Below are 17,518 nucleotides of genomic sequence, written 5' to 3'. Positions count from 1 at the left end.
CTGATTTCATTTTTCCATTCTACAACACATTAGGAAAAATGGGAAAGCACACACAATACATAAAATTAGTAGCTTTTTTTTTTTCCAATTCTACAACACATTAGGAAAAATGGGAAACATGCACACACATACATGATCACAAGCGGAAGCACAACGATAATCACAATACAAAAGTTAGTAGTTTTTTCCATTCTACATTTCTACAACACATTAGGAAAAATGGGAAAGATGCACACACAATACATAATCAAAAGCGAAAGCACAACGATTTCATTTTTCCTAATGTGTTGTAGAATGTGAAAAATACTACTAATTTTGAGCAAACGCAATATGGACAACAACAAACAATACTAAATAACTCAAATGCAATAAAAATAAAGCACACCGAGATATACGTGGAAACCCAATCCGAGAAAAAACCACGGGTACCGTAAGCCGGCACCAAGCCCTTCCACTTCAATAATTAATGGGTACACCAAGTTGTCCTCCAAAAAATGTTGGAGGCTTTACAACATCAAACAACATGTTTGGAACAAACCATTCTCCATACAAATAGAGATTATCAACATTCGGAGACAAAAGTATTATCTAACCATTGGATATAGAGCATGGGATGGCAGAAACGTATCAAAATTAGGCGTCAACCGACTTTCGTTTGGGTCCCGATCAGGTGAAAAACCAGACATATTCGATGGGGAACCTCCCATTCTTCTTCTTTGACTTTCCTCTATTTTGTGTCTGAGATGCTTCTGTGTGCTCCTTATTTCCAACAACTCAGTGGTTTAAATAGCGGATAGTGATAGAGGTAACGTTTGAGTAGGTTTTGTCAAACGGTAAAAATATCAGCGTTGTTGGGGTTATTCTCTTCTACTTGGAGGATGTAGCCCATTCGACCTGATCAAAACGCTAATAACCACTACCTCCAACTTTACTGCTATATAGAGCCTAAGTGGGCTGGATCATCAGTAGCTGTTATCTCCTTGTTGCTCTAGCAAAGTGGTAAAACGTGCTGCTGGAAGTCTGGAACTGCAGCTGTTGATTCAAAAGTTATTAGCACCATGATCTCAAGTTTGCCACATGATCTTCTACGTCGATTTGGGAAAATTGATTCCCATATGTACTGAGTCGTCATGGATTTCTGTGTGAACGAGCTGGAATATCCACTGTGCAAAACCATGTACAAAAATTAGCAATATTTCACATGTATACAAGTTAAGCAGTTATGCAAGTATTAAACAGAAATAACAGATAGTGCTTCTAACCTGCATGTTTTGTTAATGTGACATTTCAAACGGCACTAGTCATCGCATGGTAAGAGCATAAGAGAAACCGTAAGATCCAAGGCTTCAGGGCTTCCAATATACGTAGAGACATTCACAGACCCGCATTTTCAAGGGTTATACCCTGTAATGCAGAGATCAATATTAGAATATAACAGAACAAGCCATGAAATCAGTATCAACGTACGGAACTATTGAAAACCAAATTCAAGTGAATTTGTTTTTTTTAAAAACCAAATTCAAGTGAACTTAAGTACTGACGTACATGTTCATATAACCAAATTCATTGGACTTGCATAAGCCCAAGGGTTTTGAGCCATCACAATTTTTCTACCATCTCCTACTTCTCTTTGGAATAATTTTATCACAATAACAACCTGCAGTAAACTGTAAGTGTCATTTCATGTAACATATGAAATCTCTGCTGCATCATTGCAACAAACTTAAAATCAGATTCAACATAAACACAACTAAATTCAAGTAAACGTACATGTTCATTGGACTTACATAAGCCCAACGGTTTTGAGCTTATAAGAACATCTCTGGTTTCAGGCAATTGAGGCACTGCAAAAACCTAAAATTTATTCAGTACAAAGATCTTTCGGTTGCAGCAGTCAATAAAAAGATATCACATCTATTTTCCTGCAGGCTGCAGAGTGCATCTCCAGCTCATTCTCTTTGGAATATTTTATAACAATAACAACCTTTCAGAAATCCTTTCAGACTTAAATAATAAGGCTATTGATTGTTGATAAATTATGAACGAACAGGGGAAATCCTCAGGCTTAGGTCAATCTTTCTCACAATTCCAATATTTACTTCGACAAATGCCAAAGCAGACAATCAGTCCAAGTATACAGGCCGCCCCTGGTCTGATTCAAAACTGAACAGCATTCAACACGAATTAGCTAGGGAGTTCCCCGTTCTTGAGAATTACTTATAAGGCAATGTTATGACAAGGCACTGGAAAAGAAGCACTGTGTAAATCTAGTAACTCAGATTGCAAACCAACATAAGGCCATCACCTAAGCATATCTCCTCTTTGAGAGCTGCAAGAAATGGAATGCATATATTATAATTTTTGGTTGCAGTGACAAAGACCTTCAATAAAAAAAAAAGTTGCATGACAAATTTGTTAAAACAGCTTACATATATGAAAGCAAGAGTTTCTTCCCAAGGTAGTCACACAACTTTATCATCACTTTGCTGCTCAAAATCACCACGGATTCACAATATTGCTCAAAATTCAATGCCAAATAACCATTACCAACATTATTTCTGCAGAACCATAAAATAATTAGATTGATAGATACATCAGAGAGCAAATGGAAATCTAATGCTGAAGCATACACATATGGTCCATGTAATATTCTCAGTTTCATTGGTTAAATTCCAAGCAAAGGCAGGTTTAATCTTAAACTCAGTCAAATTTGATCGATGATAAACTATGTATTTAAATACCTCTAAACATCCAATCAGTCGGTATGAATTGCGACCAATACCACCATCTAATCAGTCAGGTACTCAAGTATGTAGACCTCCCCTCACCTAACTCATTCACCCAAAGAAAAAAAATAAATCAACATCAACAACATCGAACTTATCCGGCAAAGACAAGTTAAGCTAATAGCCTAAGGGCCAGATGTTATGACTTCTGTACTGAAGCTCCATATCAAATTCGGAGTAGAAATGTACATTATCCTGTCAACAATGAGCTTCCAATATAAGTAGAGACATCCATGAACCAGCGTTTTCAAGGGTTATGTACCCTGTAATGCAGAGATGAATATTAGAATGTAGTACCAACCACAAACCAGAGTCAACATAAAGTACTAATGAAAACCAAATTCAAGTAAACATACATGTTCATTGGACTTGCATAACCCCAAGGGATTTGAGCTTATAAGAGAATCTGTAGTTTGAGGCACTGCTGAAATCAAAAATTTATTTAGTAAATAGATCTTCAGTTGCTGCAGCCAAGTTTGATAAAATTACAATCATCTAATCATATTTCCTACTTGAGAGCTGCAAGAAATCGAAATGCATATATTATAATCTTTGGTGAAATGACAAGGTCCTTCAAAGAAGAAAAAAGTGGCAGTGATAAAACTATAAGCAGCTTACATGAAAGAAAGCTAGAGCTTCTTGACAAGGTCATCACAAACTTTATCATCCTTTGCATCTAAAAATCACCACGGCTTTACAATGCAACTCAAAATTCAATACCAACACAGTTTCTGCAGAATCACAAAACAATTAGATTGATAGATGCATCAGAAAGCAAATGGAAGTATAATATTTTCAGTTCCCTTGGTTAAATTCAAAGATAAATTTAATCTTAAAGTCATTCATATTAAATTGATATAATGAACTATGTAATGGTATTTAGATACCTCTAGACATCAGTAAATTTCTGTTTTCGAGCATGAACTGCTACCAATATCTGAATACCAGCATGGGCACCCTCCATCAGTCAGGTATGTAGACCTCCTCTCGCTGCCTAACTCATTCCAAAAAAAAGAGCAACATTCAACATCAATAATATAGAATTATCTGACAAAATCAAGTTGAAGACTATATAATATACTGAAGCTGCTCCATTTCAGACATTTGAGCATCACTTTACTTTATTTATTTTTTTTTTTAAAAAAAGACCTCAATAATGCGATTAATTTTTTAATAAAATAAAAATATATTGGAATAAAAAATATAAATTTCCACTCAGAAAAAGTGTTCAAAATACATAAATCATATACCACAAAGTTGCACATTAATAACCTAGTTATTAAGAAGGTTAAGCAAAAACTACAAACTAGGTAAAAATTAAACAAATTAAAGCAACCCAACAAACACTATTGTCACTTGTCAATTTATTATGCCCACATATTTGTTGTATCCAAACGAAAAGTGAAAATTAAAGTCGCTAGTTCAATGATCACAAAAGGTATATGTTCACTTCTTTTTTTACGATGACGCTTGGGTGATCTTGTTGCATCTGTTATCCTCCAGCAGTAATTTTAATTGATATTAGAATGTGTCAACAGAACTGGTGGCAAAATAATTACCTATAGTGGTGACTACAGGCAGACACCTCTACACTCTTCCTCTTTAGTTGAGCCTAGTACATGATTCTCACAATCAGAATTTACTCTATCAATCTCTTTATCAGATGTACGTCCAAGGTCTAACAGTAATGATATAGTGATTCTATTATCCACACAATGATCAACCTGACTATAATTAAGCTAAACACCACTTTCCAAAATATAGTGACCCCTTTTAAATCATAGTTACCCTATTATCTACTTCAACTAATAATTAACCATATTTCAAAAAATTGAAAAAAAAAAAACATACAGTGACCCTTCCTGTTATCATCCAAACTCTCACTTTCAACAATAATTACGCGAAATCAAAAACCCTAATTAAATAGCTAATGTATATATATAAAACAATGAGATTCAATCTAATTATAAATCAACATGAATTGATCAAATTGAAACCCTAGATCGTTAATACTACATAAAATTCAAGCAAAAATCCCAAAAGAGCTTCAATTCAAGAAGAGCATCAACCTAATAAGCTTAAAAAGTTCAATAATCAACTCAAAAATAAGAAATTTACCGCAGTTACGTTATGTCCATCATCGGGATTTACCGAAGAACGAAGGCCCTCTTCCTCTATAATGTTCCACCACCTCTAGTTATCACCATTGAAGAAGAGGCTAAGAGGTCTTGAAATGTAGAGAGAGAAAAACTCATATGGGCGAGCTTCGAAGAGAGAGAAAATGGACCTTTAAAGAGAGAAGATGGAGCTTGGAAGTTGGAAGTTCATGTGAAGAGAGAGAAAGCAAAAGGTAACGAAATAATTCTGTAGCTTGTTTGAATTTCCAAAACGATTAAGCCATTCTATTCCTTACGCACGTGACAGCTACTTGGTCCACAATAATTTACTATGGACCAGGTTCATTTAAGAATTTTTACCAAAATATTAGAACTCAATCCGTATGGTGCAATAATAAAAAAACGGAGGAAGTATATGATGTATAAGGAAAATCATTATAGTATGAGACAGACATTATTATTAGACACATCCCAATAAATAGTTTCCAAACATCAACATTTTATACTTTGTACTTAACAAAAAGAAAGGATATTTGTAGAAATTCCGCATTTACAAGCGTAAAAAGTGAAATTGGGTAAAGTAAAATAAATACTTCGTATGTAATTGCAGAGTAATACTTGGTGTCTGAAATCCCTCTCAAACTTTCTCTGATCTATCGTTTTTCATACACCCACCCACCTTTACTTAACCTTAAATTTTCTTGCAACTTACAATAGCTCACGTCTTAATATTTATTGTAAATTAACAGGTAGAGTATGTAAAGCGATGTCAGTATCAAATCAAGAATTACTTTATAAAAAATTTCAAATCCAAAAGACATGAAATAATAAAGTGGTATGAAAGGATCGGATATGCCTTATCCTTTGTGTTGTTCATGGTCCAAAGAAAAGTAAAGTTCAATGAATTTAACTAGTGAGGAACAACATATCAATAATATGTTTTTTTTTTTGGAGGAAAATAATATGTTATACTTGGTAGTTTTTTTTTTTTATTCAAAATGAGACAAAGCCAAGGATAAACAAAATAACAAAAACCCAAAAAAGAACAAAAGGCAAGAACTAAAAAATTAGGGAGGAACTAAGCGTGGGAAAGCCACCCCCCTAGCATCCTCCGCTAAGATACTACTAAGAACTAAAGGAACAAAATTAAGAATATCAAAATACGTGTCTTGAGTGACTCCGCGGTTGGCCAACCAATCCGCTGCGCGATTTCCTTCACGATAAATATGAGCAACCTTGACTTCCCATCCTTCATCATTGAGCATATCCAAGCATCAATTAAGTTCATGTACGTTTTCACCACTTGATGCTTTCCCCTGCTTTAGGATTTGAATGCAAGCAAGGTTGTCTAATTGTACCTCCAAGCGTTCAATATTGTAGATTTCTAGCTAGTTTATGACCTCGGCCTCGTGTAAGAGCTAGAACTTCAGCTCTAAAAGTTGTGCAACGACCAAAGTTCGTAGAGAAGCCAGATATGAGGTTACCTTCATGATCTATGATGATCCCTCCAACCCCTGCCAGACCTGGACACGGGACACCCTTTAGCAGCATCGTACCATCACAATTGAGTACATACCACCCCCAATTAGGAGCTAACTAGGAGATATGTTGTTGCTGTTTTGCTTGCCTTGAACTGGAAGCAGCCTCCTGGCCGAAAAAATCACGTGCCAGAGAGGGAGTGAGAACTAAATTCCATACTTGCTTTGCTACTGGGCAATCTCTTAAGATGTGGAGGGAACTTTCTTCCATATGACCACAAATGAAGCAATTGGGATCTTTAGTGAGTTTCCTTTTGAACCTGTTTTGATTCCCAAGGACTCTGTCATGACAAGCTAACCATTAAAACACACGCACACGTTGCTGAACAGGTTCCTTCCATACAAGGTTCCAGAATTCTTCCTCGAGGCTGTCAGTTTCATGGTGCATGATGCTCAAAACAGATTTGATTGTAAATTTACCCTTGGAGTCTCCCTTCCAATAAATCAAATCTCTGATATTCGCGGGTCAGCTCTAACTTCATGATTTTGTAAGAGCTTCAAGGTATCCGAATCTAAGTAAGGGGTAAAGATGTTCCACCTCCAGCCATGATCAGTTTCCCACATGTTTTCCACTGCTGCGGCTGCTAATTCCATGGGAATAGGACCAGTAGCCAATGTTGGGGTTTGGTGAGTCCGACTCACCGCGGAAACATACCCAAAAAACAAGACCTCACTCGCAATAAATAAAACTATAAATATAATTAACTTAATGACAAAATTAAGATAATAAGATTACCTTTGAAGAGTGCTTCGCCCGACCACTAGGGCTCTTACTTGATAGCTAGCCTTGAAATTACGAAGGCCTCCAACGATGATCCACCCACAACTCGAACACCGACTAGGTCCAATGCCTTGGAGTTAGCAAGGCCCGACCGAAATCCGAGTAATTGAGTTCAAAGGCTTTCACAAAGGTGATACCTTTTTCAACTCTTGAGTTCAAAGGTTTTCACTGCTAGTGATCCCTTTTCCAACTCTTACTCAAGCAAGTAATCCCAAGCCATGCCTTGGCTATTTATAAGGAAAGTTTCCTTGTAAATTCCACTCATCTTTCAATGTGGAACTTTTTCACAAAAATATCCCACATGGAAAGATTGATGAATTCAACCCTTAGTTAAATAAACCAATATGAACAAGTAATAAGTGTCACATGGTTAGGTGAGGACCACTTTCTCACTTGGTCCCCAAGGAAACTCACATGCATTGTGAGCTAACCATGTGTCACCCAACCTTGAGCCCCAAGTTGGGTTCGGTTGGGCCACTTTCTGTTTGGGGGATTTTTACCCTAGACACGTGGGCCAATGAGGGCTCTCCACGTGTCGAGTTCAGGATGGCCCATGTGGCCCAACATCCTCTTGACACGTGGACCAATGAGAGGTCGCCACGTGTCGAGCTTAGGATGGCCCATGTGGCTCAGCATCCTCTTGACACTTCTTGACACTTGGCGCCCTCAAATACGTTTCCGAGAATGACGGCTTCAAAGGCCCAGATTCCTAGGAGCGCCGTAAAACGGCGCATCCCACTAAAATCTAGGTTAAGTGACCTAGGTAGGGGCACTTTTCCCAACGACCCTATAAATAGGGAGATATTTCCCCATTTTGGGGACAGATTGAATCATTGATTACACCCTTATTCTCTTACATCAGAGAAAGGCATGAGCTTGGAATCCAAGCAGATACCCACCTAAATTTCCGTTCTTTTAACTCCGTTTCAAGTTACTAACTTGACCGTCGGAGGCGGAGCTCCAACCACCCGGAGTCTCCGTTATTTTGCAGGTGCAGCTCAGCCGGAATCAGACTTCGTGACGTAACTCTCCCAAGGGACAAAAACACCCAAAACATTTGGCGCCGTCTGTGGGGAGAGTACCTCGAAGATGGTTCAAGAGTCTGTACCACCTCCTAACCGTCTGGGTGAAGACCCAGAAGTTTTTACAGACCATGAGGAGGATGAGGATCCTCAGGTCCAAACCTCCACAGCCGAAGACGGCTCTCTTAGAGTCAAGCACATCCGGTCTAGGGAAACTATGGAGCGGGGTGCCTCCTGGGCGGGTCCAAGCAGGCCCACTGGGCAGCCGGATGGGGCAACCCAAACGGCAGCAGGATCAGCCCCTTTCACCCGAGACGAACTCATGAGGTTCATGACGAGTTTCAAGGGTGAAATCACAGAGCTGATCACCAAGAGCCGGGCTGGTCCAAGTAAAGGCCAGGCGGCAAAGAAGACTCCTCCAGGGAAGGGAAAGTCAGTTAGGAACCGACAGCCCACTCCCCATCCAAAGGAGAAGGCAGCCGGGACCATTGATTGGTCAAAGATTCTCCTTCCTGGGAACAACACCACCAACACTCGCCGGCCTCAGCAGCCGGTGAGAAGCAAGAAATCAATTACTGATGCCCGGGAGATCATCAACCGCAAGAGAAATCAGTCGCTGTCTGAGTCGGCTTCAACGTTGAACTTTCCTGACAGCTTCAACAACATTTCTGCAGGGAGTGCACCCTCCTTGCATGAGAGTCAGACAGGCGGTAATACCGTCCATTCTGGCCCTCATATGATTGGAGCTGTCCCGTATATGCTTACTCAGGCTTACGGGCAGTATCCTCCTCACTTCATGCAGCCGACCTTCTTTGGGGGTCAGGCGGCATATCCAAATGTCCAGCCTTTGGACTGGCAGCTTCGTTTGCTGCGCCTGGGTGAACACCCTTCTGCGTTCACTCGGGAGATAACCGAGGCGGCTCAGCCGGCCAAGGTTAAGAATGTGTTGGTTGGTACCTATGACGGTACCTCCAACCCGGAAGATCACCTCATGGCTTACACCAACCTCATGCATCTGAAGGGGTTGGATGATGTCACTTGGTGTCGATGCTTCCCGTCTACATTAAAGGGCATTGCCCAACAATGGTTTGGTAATCTGCCAGCCGGGTCCATAGACAGCTTCAGGAAGCTTGCCTTCCTGTTTGCCTCTAACTTCTCAATGAACATCCCTGCTAAGAAAACAAGCCTTGATCTGAGCACTGTTAAGCAGGGAGAGAGAGAAGGGTTTCGCTCATATGTCAGGCGGTTCAACCTGATCAGAATTCAGATTCAGGGGCTGTCTGATGAGGTAGCTTTTACAGACTTTTTTAAGGGTCTGAGAGACGGGTCGACTTTTAAGTTTGACCTTGTCAGAAAAGGGGCTTTCACCTTACAGGCGGCCCTGAGGGAGGCGGAAAGCTATATTCAAGCTACCGACCTCTGCTCGCCTGGTAGCCAGTCGGACTCTAAGAAGTCTGACAAGCAGAAAGACAACTGGCCTGCTCAGCCGGCAAAAAAGAAAGAAGAGAGCAAGAAGAGAAAAGAAGTATGGGCGGTTAGTGACTCTGACCAGCCGTCCTAGAAGAAAAAGAAAGAGTTTAAACCGTACGTCCCCAAGTACGATTTTAACAAAGATTGTAACTCCATCCTCATGGAGGTAAAGGACCGACTGTCCATTGAGAAGCCGAATCCTATGAAAAGTTCTGTCCAGTCACGGAACAAAAATAAATACTGTCAGTTCCATGAGGAAGTTGGCCATGACACCAACAACTGCTTTAGTCTTCAGCGGGCGTTGGACCGTCTGGCTGACAAAGGGATGCTGAAGTCCTACATTACTAAGTCCCCAGCCGGGGCAAAAAAGAAAAACAAGGGGCAGTCCTCCAAGACTACCCCCCAGCCTGCTAATAGTTCGGATACCGACAAGGAGCCGGTCTACACTATAGCAGGCGGGTTCTCATGTGGTGGCCCTACCATCCGGGGCACCAAGAGCCATCTTCGAAAGATGGACAAAGATGATGATGAGCAGGCGGAAGCCAGCTCCTCCTTCGCAGACTTCTTGATCACTGAGAAGGACAGGGGCAGCGTCCGCCGCCCGCATGATGACCCGGTAGTCATTGAATGTAAAGTTGCCAACTAGCTGGTTGGACGGATCCTTATAGACACCGGCAGCTCATCCGACATCATCAGCCTCCGGTGCCTGCAAAAGCTGAAATACAATGTCAGCAGCATGCATCCGGTCACCCACCCCTTGGTTGGTTTTGGGGGTGGGATGGTCTACCCAGCCGGAAGAATCGACTTACCCATCCGGCTGGGAGAGAAGGGCCAAGGGCGACATATTGTCGTCAGGTTCTTGGTCGTTGAGGAGTTGACTGCCTATAACATTATCCTTGGCAGGCCAACCCTCAACGTAGCCAAGGCGGTAATCATTCCATCTCTCATGCTCATCAAGTATGAGAAGGATGATGGCACTGTTGGTTCCCTGAATGGGGATCAGAAGACGGCTCGGGAGTGTTACCTCTCAGCCGTCAGGGACACTGTAACCCCAGGTGTCCAGGAACCAATAGACCTTGACAATGTCAAGGATGCCGATCCAGCACCTGCCCCACCAGCAGCCGGTAAGAAAAGAAAGGCACCTCTGCTGGTGGAGGTGAAGAAAGAGAAAAAATAGCAATCACTGACCGGTGAGCGGTCAAATGAGCTCCGTCCTCAACCGACTGGCGAAAGCATTGATCTCGTTCTGGATGCCAGTTGTCCAGAACGTACTGTTAAGGTTGGGACGGTTTCTCGTGCTACTTTGGGTGCAAACTTGCACCTTCTGCTGAAGGAATTCAAAGACATTTTTGCCTTTGAAGTGGAAGAGATGTCAGGCGTCAGCCCGGATCTCGCTGTCCACAAACTTGCCGTGGACCCCAAAAAGAAGCTCATTCGGCAAAAGAAAAGAAACCACGGCGAGGAAAGAAGTCAGGCGGCAGCTGCCGAAGTCAAAAAGCTGCTAGATGCCAGGTTCATTCGGCCTTGTAATTTTCCCGACTGGGTGCCAATGTGGTCCTTGTTAAGAAACCGAATGGGACCTAGCGTATGTGTGTTGATTACACAGACCTCAACAAGGCGTGTCCAAAGGACAGTTATCCGCTTCCAAAGATCGACAGTCTGGTCGACTCTACAGCCGGTCACGCCTTGATGAGTTTTATGGATGCCTACTCCGGCTTCCATCAGATACCCCTGTGGAAGAAAGATCAAGAAAAGACGACCTTCGTCACTGATCAGGGGCTATTCTGTTACACGGTGATGTCGTTTGGCTTGAAAAATGCGCCGGCTACATTCCAACGGATGATTAACACTGTCTTTGTTAATCAAATTGGGAGGAATGTAGAGGCATACATTGATGACATGATAGTCAAATCCAAACAGCAGACATATCACCTTGCTGATCTCCGAGAAACCTTCACCACACTCAGGCGGCATAAGGTCATGTTAAATCCTAAGAAATGCGTCTTTGGTGTTGAGTCTGGGAGGTTTCTCGGATTCCTGATTGATCAAAGGGGGATAGAGGCTAACCCTGAGAAGATACAGGCGGTGATTGACATGAAGTCACCCCGCACTGTTAAGGAAGCACAGAGACTAACCGGTTGCCTGGCTGCTCTGGGGAGATTCCTCAGCCGGTCAGGTGACAAATGCCTTTACTTCTTCCAAGCAATCAGGAAGAAGACCAGATTTGAATGGGGAGATGAGGCTGAGGCGGCTTTTCAACGGCTGAAAAAGCACCTCCACTCTTTGCCAAGACTTGTTAGTCCATTGCCTAGGGAGGTGTTATACATGTACTTAGCTGTCTCAGACCATGCCCTCAGTGCTGTTCTCCTTGCTGAGAGAGACGGTGTTCAGTTTCCGGTCTATTTCATTAGCCATGTCCAAAAAAATGCTGAGCTCCGGTACCCCATGGTAGAAAAATTTGGCCTTGCTCTGTATATGGCTTTCAAGAAATTGAAGCCATACTTTCTGGCTCATCCGGTGGTAATCTACACCGACCAGCCCCTCAAGCGGCTAATGTCTACTTTGGAGTCATCCGGAAGAATGTTGAAATGGGCCATTGAAATGCAAAGTCTTGAAATCACTTTCGAACCTAGAAAAGCAGTGAAAGGTCAGGCGTTTGCCGACTTCATTGTTGAAATGACCCGACCGGTGCAACCGGAAAATCTTGACTAGGTTTGGAAAGTGTATGTAGACGGAAGCTCAACAAAGAACGGCTGTGGTGCAGGAGTTATATATGAGTCCCCAAAGGGGGACAAATTTGAATATGCACTGCGGTTTAAGTTTCAAGCCTCAAATAATGAGGCGGAATATGAAGCCCTGCTAGCCGGTATTCGCATGTGTAAGGCGGCAGGGGCAACGAAGATTGACGCCTATTCTGATTCACAGTTGGTCGTTAGCCAGTATGAGGGAACATATGAGGCAACTCATCCGGCTATGATCAAATATCTTCAGGCAGTCAAGGAAGAGACTGGAGCACTTGAGGAATTCCGTCTGAATTAAGTGCCAAGGTCAGATAACAACCAGGCGGATGCCTTGTCCAAATTGGCTTCATCCGCCTGCTGTGATACCCCTCGGTCGGTCTTTTGGGAAGTTCTCGAAAAAAGAAGCATACGTGAAGAGCCCATTGGAACCTTAGACCGAAGCTCCACTTGGATGGATACCATCCGGGCTTATCTTTCAGACGGCACGCTCCCTGATTCACCACAGGAAGCAGCCGTCCTGAAAAAGCGAGCTGCAAGCTTCGAGTTGAAAAATGGAGAACTCTTCAAAGCAGGATTTCTTAAACCCCTGTTGAAGTGTGTCACCCCAGAAAAGGGGAAGGAGGTTCTCGAAGACTTGCACTCGGGATTCTGCGCCTCTCATATAGGCGGCAGGTCCCTAACCGTCAAAGCCAGACGACACTACTTTTGGCCCACTCTTGAGGCAGACGCCAAGGAGTTGGTGAAGAAATGTGACAAGTGCCAAAAATTTGGCAAACTTATTCACCGACCGGCTACTGATCTGACGGCCATCCACAGCCCAATCCCATTTGCTAAATGGGGCATGGACATTCTAGGTCCTTACACGCCTGCTCCGGGCGGAAAGCGCTACATCTTGGTGGCTGTGGATTACTTCACCAAATGGGTGGAGGCTGAGGCGGTCAAAAACATCAAGACCTCAGACGTAATTTCCTTCATTTGGAAGAACATTATCACCCGGTATGGGGTACCTATGTCTATGGTGTTTGATAATGGTCCTCAGTTTGAGACGCCTCAGCTAAAAACTTGGTTGGGAGATCAGGGGATCTCAAGCTATTTTGCATCTGTTGGCCGGCCCCAAGCAAACGACCAATTTGAAGCCTTCAACAAACTCATCTCAGACGGCATTAAAAAGAAAATAGAAAGGGCCGGTGGCCTATGGGCAGAAGAATTAATCCATGTCCTATGGGCCATCCGGACAACAGTGAAAGGGGCAACCGGAGAGACCCCATTTCTTATGGTATACGGTGCTGAAGCCGTTTTGCCCATTGAGAATTATGAGCCGACTCTCAGAGTTATGCTCTATGATGAAGAGGCAAATTGGGAGGCCATGCGGCTGGCATTGGACTCCATCCCGGAGCGTAGGGGTAATGCTGTCCTGCACCATGAGATATACCGTCTGAGGATGGCCAGAGCCTATAACAAGAGAGTGCACAAACGTCCTCTTAAAGTGGATGACCTTGTGTTACGAAAAATGGAGGCAACCGGTAGGGCCAATGAGCTGGGAAAGCTTACTCCCAATTGGGAAGGCCCCTACCGGATTTATGAAGAAGTAAGGGATGGCACCTACCGCCTGGAAACCCCAGACGGCAGGCGTCTACCTAGAACTTGGAATGTAGACAATCTAAAAAAGTACTACTTCTGAGATTGTAAACTTTTTGTAAACAATAAGTCAATTAATGAAGATTCAGACTTTGTTTGCAAAATCGAGTTATTACTAAATTATCCATCCGGGTAATACCCAGGCGGATTTTTCTTTGCCTAACTAAGTTTGACACTTAGTAAAGGTTACATCTGTCTGACCGCCTGAGTAATACTCGGATCCCTTGTTCATTTAAATTTAATACTTTGTTTATTCAACTACCTGATCATCCGCCTGGGTAATACCCAGAAGGACCCTCTTGTTTAAAAAACTAAGTTTGATACTAAGTGTAAATCTGATACTAACTAAAAACTAAGCACAAAAACGTTTAGTGGCTACACAACCGGTCTCAAACAAGACCTGAGGCTAAAACGCCAGATGGTTGCCCCTTTTATAAAATCGCCTGTCCCAACATGGACAAAGGTGTCCGGCGACACCCCTCCGGGTGCAATCGCCGCAGAGAACAGACTATTTGTCGGTTCTATGTACCAATGCAGACGGCAAAAATTGAACGACCAAATTGGCCAACTCATAGCCGTCTGACCGAAATAGCCTATGAAGAGCGAACAAGTTTTCCAGATATCAGATGCCCATATGCATCAGTCGGTCATTGATAGAAATTCATACTTGGGTTATTTATTCCAAGTTGCACTCACATCCCCTATTGGGGCAAAGGATTGTGTAACGGCTACGCGTTAACCCCAGACGAAATTTAACCGCCTGGGTAAGAAGCTCAAAGCACACGCTTTTATGGCCAGCTGTGCACTTGGTTTGGGAAATCACCATTGTGATTGATTGGCCTAAAAACACTCCATACTTCTCCAAGTATCAAGTGTTTTCAAGCCAATCAATCAACCAGGATCTAAACCAACCGCACAGCCGCCCAGGGGCAAGAGCACCCGGATGGAAAATTGCCGCATGCTTTTTTAAGTTAGGCAAAATACTAAACAAAACAATTGCAAACAGATGAATAAAAATTCAAATGAAAAAACTCAAGGCATATATAAAATCCGACTGAGTCGGAATACTTCATTCATTAAAAATGGCTCAAAGGCCAGAATAATTGTTAACCGGACACATCCAGTGAAGAAAGAAAGTGGAAATGTTAAAAGATACAACAAAACACGGCATGCAAGCCGGTAAGCATAATGGTTGGCATACTGCCGCAGAAAGGTGGGAGGACCGCCTAAGGCTTAGTCTTCTCCGGCTAAGTCTGGCTGGCTTGGCCCTCTTGCTGCTGATCCTCCGCCTGCTCCTCATCATCATCAGAGACTTCATATCCCTGCTCAGAAGCCCAGTCTTTGAAGCGAGGCGGTGGAGCATCACCTAGTTGCTGGGCATCATACACCTCAGTGGCGTAATCATACCTCAGCTTATAGACTTCAAAGTCTATTTCTGGGTAAAGGAGGCCCCAGGTGATCTTCAGCCGGGCCAAGTTGTCCCGCTCATTCTCCTCGGTCAGCCGGGTCTGCTCCCGGGCCAGCTCGTCCGCCTGCTTGTTGCGAAGGGTCATGAGCTCGAGCCTCAGGCGGCCATTGTCAGTCCGGAGTTCGACATTCTCTTTGTCAGCATCCTCTAATGCCTTGAGATCAGACTTGGCATCTTTCAGCTGCTTGTCAAGGTCATCAGCCCGGCTGTTAGCTTCATCGTTTGCAGCCATTAAACTCCGGATCAGCTCCTCCTGTTTCAACTCTACTGCCTTAATCTTTAAATTACACATATAATCAGAATGTTCAGCAAAGTTGAGGTTTTCTAGGGCCCTCCGTCTGGCGTCATTTACCTCTTCTTGCTTCCGCCTGAAGGGGCCCCGGAGATTGTCTACCCTCACCATAGCCTGAATCAATAGCAGTCGGTTAAAGAGTTATTTAGTCAAATTAAAGATGAAAGATATCAGGATAGAAAAATCATGTACCTCAGCCAGAGAGCCCATTATCCGGTCAAAGTCCACAACCTGCAGATCAGGTATGGATGCCTTCTCGGACCGGGTGAGGGTCCTCACCATCCGTCTTGCGAAGCCTGGAAGGTCCGGCTGGTCAGAAGTCGGACCAGCATCAAAGGTAGTGTTATGTGAGATAGAAGCAGCGTAGCTGGCATTCATCCGCTGACGGCTGCTGATGGATCCTTTTGAAGAATCCACCTTGGTCTTGATTCTCATGAAATCAAGTGGCGAAGGTATTTCAGTTCCTTCCTTACCTTGAGTTTCCGGATGGGTCTCTGGCTTGTTCTCCTCCCCAGTGGTTGCCGCACCGTCTGCAACCTCAAGTGGCATGCCACCCTTTGATGCCGTTGAGGCATCCGGCGTCTTCTGCTGTTCTGAGCTTTCACTGAGCTTTTTCTGAACAGTAGGGGATTTGCCCCTAGACGTTGGACGACCGGATTGGGCAGAGCCTTGTTTTTTTTGGGGGGGGGGGGGTCCTTTCTTGTGGCTTTGGCAGCCAGAGCCTTTTCCAGACCATCTCCTTGCCTTTTAAGAAGCTTGGAGAATGATCGAGGAATTCTCTTGGCGGACTCCTGAGAAAGAAGCAAATATGAGTATACCCAACCGGGTAAAAAAAAAAAATGCAAACATTAAGTCAGGCGGTCTTACCCCGCCTTTCTTGTTGTCCTTTGCCTCGACGGCTGCCTTTTTGGCAAGAGCCGCCTCCTTGCGCAATTGCGCAGCCGATTTAGCAGGAGTCTTGTCCTGGTCAACCATCTTCAGGGCTTCCTCTGCAAATTCAAGAATTTCAGGTTAGAAAGAATCAAGACAAGTTTGCAATAAAAAGAAAAAATAACGATTGTTCCGGGTGAGAAGTATTCTACCCCTGGGAAACATTGTGCTCAGTCCGCAAGCGGACAAGAAACATTCGTCCTTGAAAAAGTCCGGATGGGGAATCCAGTTCTTAGGAACAATTATGTGAGTCCCATCCCCCATGGGCTCAGTTGTCGTTTCAAAAAATCCCGGCTCCATGATTTGCTCCCGGGCTTTAGTAGATAGTTCCGGGAGAGGGAATTTACGTCCAAGAAGAGTCGGCTCAGTGTTGTACCGACGCAATGTCCGGTTGTGCCTTAGGGTGGGGGAGGAAATCAGATAAAACTTGTCCTTCCACCCGGACCATTTGGACACTTTGTCCAAAGTCATCAAGTATTGGGCAAGGTAGTCAAAGTATACCATGCCCCATGGCCGCCTGGAGCCTTGCTCAAATAATGCATGTGAGCAAAGGCAGAGAAGCTTGGATTCAAATTTTGGAACTCGCAGGCGGCGATGTAACTCAAAATGTTCACCCACAAATTTGGGGTGAGCTGCCAAACCCCCAAATCGTATCCCTTTAGGATTTTCCTAATCCCGGGGTGGAGGGGGAACCGGAGGCCGGCTTCTATTACCGCCTCATAGCAGATGAAGTAG

At 43.5% G+C, this 17,518-nt stretch overlaps 1 long non-coding RNA gene across 4 annotated transcripts; it reads right to left on the bottom strand.

Annotated features, from left to right (window-relative positions):
- Positions 1–392: 392 nt before the first annotated feature.
- Positions 393–5,409, bottom strand: LOC110722075. 4 transcript variants are annotated; one of them, XR_002511518.1, is made up of 11 exons: positions 4,905–5,409; positions 3,674–3,780; positions 3,405–3,517; positions 3,143–3,305; positions 2,976–3,049; positions 2,742–2,832; positions 2,430–2,558; positions 1,771–2,329; positions 1,546–1,657; positions 1,263–1,404; positions 393–1,163 (listed from the first exon to the last, which is right to left on the bottom strand). It is a non-coding gene; the product is annotated as an uncharacterized LOC110722075 (long non-coding RNA). The 4 variants fall into 4 exon arrangements; XR_002511516.1 differs by having other exon boundaries at positions 2,742–2,828; positions 4,905–5,402; XR_002511517.1 differs by having other exon boundaries at positions 2,742–2,828; positions 3,143–3,210; positions 4,905–5,399.
- Positions 5,410–17,518: the final 12,109 nt, after the last annotated feature.

This window comes from Chenopodium quinoa, unplaced genomic scaffold (genome assembly GCF_001683475.1).
Source record: "Chenopodium quinoa cultivar QQ74 unplaced genomic scaffold, ASM168347v1, whole genome shotgun sequence".
Taxonomy (NCBI): domain Eukaryota; kingdom Viridiplantae; phylum Streptophyta; class Magnoliopsida; order Caryophyllales; family Amaranthaceae; genus Chenopodium; species Chenopodium quinoa.
The sequence above is the reverse complement of the archived record's forward strand: the minus strand, read 5'-3'. Positions and strand labels throughout refer to the sequence as shown.